Source organism: Mizuhopecten yessoensis, unplaced genomic scaffold (genome assembly GCF_002113885.1).
Source record: "Mizuhopecten yessoensis strain PY_sf001 unplaced genomic scaffold, ASM211388v2 scaffold8035, whole genome shotgun sequence".
Lineage (NCBI taxonomy): Eukaryota > Metazoa > Mollusca > Bivalvia > Pectinida > Pectinidae > Mizuhopecten > Mizuhopecten yessoensis.
In genome coordinates, this window is record NW_018407346.1 from 425259 (window position 1) to 427754 (window position 2496).

General features: G+C 31.9%; 1 long non-coding RNA gene across 1 annotated transcript; it reads right to left on the reverse strand.

Moving 5' to 3' along the window:
* Positions 1 to 531: 531 nt before the first annotated feature.
* LOC110454709 lies at positions 532 to 2085 on the reverse strand. Its single transcript, XR_002463397.1, has 3 exons — positions 2070 to 2085; positions 1338 to 1460; positions 532 to 613 (listed from the first exon to the last, which is right to left on the reverse strand). It is a non-coding gene; the product is annotated as an uncharacterized LOC110454709 (long non-coding RNA).
* Positions 2086 to 2496: the final 411 nt, after the last annotated feature.

Sequence of the window (2496 nt, forward strand, 5' to 3'; positions counted from 1 at the left end):
ATCCTCAATTTCTCGTAAGAGTAGGAGTAATACGATTTTTTAAAGGTTTATCTTTCTATTTTGGTCAGATCATGAAGTGATAACTCCATTAAACTCTCAACATATATTTTCCAAGACGTGAATTGTTGAACATTTTGTAAGTAACTAGCTTGTATACCATCACCAATTTTAAGAATCTGCATTTCAATTTTCAACACAAAAGCGATCAAGAATGATTATTTTGAATTAAAGTAAGGGTGTCTAACGAGTTGTTGGTATTAACGTATAGTTCTTGTATGTGATCTGATTATTACCAACACTTTTCTCAAGGATCTGCTTATTAATCTAACTTTTATTCATATTTTGACCTAGTTTTTTTTTATCGATTATCAGTTTAAATCAAGGGTTTTTCGACACTTCGATAATTTTTAATCCATGAATATTTTTTTAATAATCGGAATTTCATATATATCCGTATCAAAACGGAGGCACTTTCGGAATAACATTAATTTGTAAATTTTAATCATTGAAAAATAATAACGTAGTGTTTACCTTAGCAAATCTGCAAATATATCCGATGTTTCTATACCAGTTGAAGATATCGTCTCTGTTACTTTTGAGTTCACTCCATTTCCTTTAAGTAAAACAAAAATAAAGCACGTTTTTGCAAATAGTAAAATTAAAACTACCAGAGAAACATATAGCACAGTGATAAAAAAACAAATCAATCAGTGGATACTTTCAAGATAGTAAAGCAAACGTTTGCTGGTGTGTAAAATGTAAAATGTTTAATAGATATATATAGTTAATTTTGAGAAAAGAGTCATCATCTCTGCAGTTCACAGTCATATTAGCTCAATTTGTAGCAGAACAAATTACATTACCATACTTGAACAGTTTTAACTTGTTAATTATTTTCATGACTTATCAATACGACAACTATTTCCAAAACCACATTTAACAAAACAAAACAAAAGCTTCAGAACACCGAAGTTTCAACAAAACCATAATTATCACTCAAACTCGATCAAACTAGAGAACATATGAAAATACGAAGATGAGGCAAACTGATGATCATAATCAAAAACATCAACCTTGATATCGCATCCAAAAAGTATAATTTTTCCATATAAGATCATGATGGCGACCATAACACTTTCCCATATTCTTCATCAACCTTTATCTGTGTATGTTTATCCGTCAGCAATCGACATCTATCATGGTAGTCATTGTAACTGGAGCAAGTTCTTAAATACCGTATCAACTAGGACAATTAAACACCCCAGGTAGAAAAGGGGATGGTACTATCAAGAAAGGGAAATTGCTACAATAATAATGACGATATCAGCAAAACTTACCTGGTTTCATGATGAGAACAAGGGCGATGGCGACAACACAAGAAAGGCTATTCGTGAAGACGATGAAGATAATGGAAACGAGACTAATCCGGCCATTAGATTTAGCGTCCAGAGAGGCTGTAGCTAAAATATAACGGTAATTCGACGTAAAACTATAGCTAAGTAACCTAGTACTGTGCTTTTTTCGCAATTCCTATAACCAAGAGTTTATGCACCTCTCTTTCTGTTTCAATAGTGGTTAAGTATGATTTTGATTTCCTCCTTTTTGCCCCTCTCATCACCGATGAGTCTGAGAAGGACGAAACAGCTGTTTTGTGCAGTGTTATTCTTTTTGGCGTACTGTATCAAAAGTCAAATTTGTTTCTGTGCAACCAGGCATGTGCACTGATTATATAGCGTTAATATGTAAAAAAAATAAAAAAAATAATACTATTAATGCTTTTCATTGATGGGATATAGCTGAAAAATATTCTTTTAGAATTTGCATATGTTGTCGATTAAGAACTTCAATTTAAGTTCAATTGGTTTATTATCATCTTGATATCGTATATCCATGGCCTTAGGCAAGCGCTGTTTTTGAATTCTAAAATGAATCATATAACAAATATGGGTGGGCTAAATTATTATAATTTGTTTCTCCTTCTGATAAGTATTCATCATATATGTAAGTAATCTTTGTAATGAATAAAATTACCTGTAATTAATCAACTTACCTGTTATTTATCAACTTACCTGTAATTACGCTGCTAGCAATGAGAGGTACGACCATCAATTTTAACATCCTTATAAACAGTTCTCCGGGCAAACCTGTAATTTTAGAACAAATATCGGAAACAAAGGAATGCTCAATATAAATTTTTGGTTTGATAATACTTCAATGTAATTAAATTTTCATGTTACTTCACTATATACCTTTTATTCTGTATCCTCTCCATCCTGATGTGACGACACTTAATGAGTGTTGATAACTATATACTATCGGATCTTAGTACGTGTGTTAAAATGTATTATCTTCCAAAAAGCCATGCAGGTGCAACACACTTATTAAACATTCTCTCGTCGTTTTTCCTATTTAAGCTTGTGGCCGTGTGTGACTCATCATTTCAACGAAAAGATATGCTCTTTTCAATGAATTTTATAAACGCTACACGTATTGCGT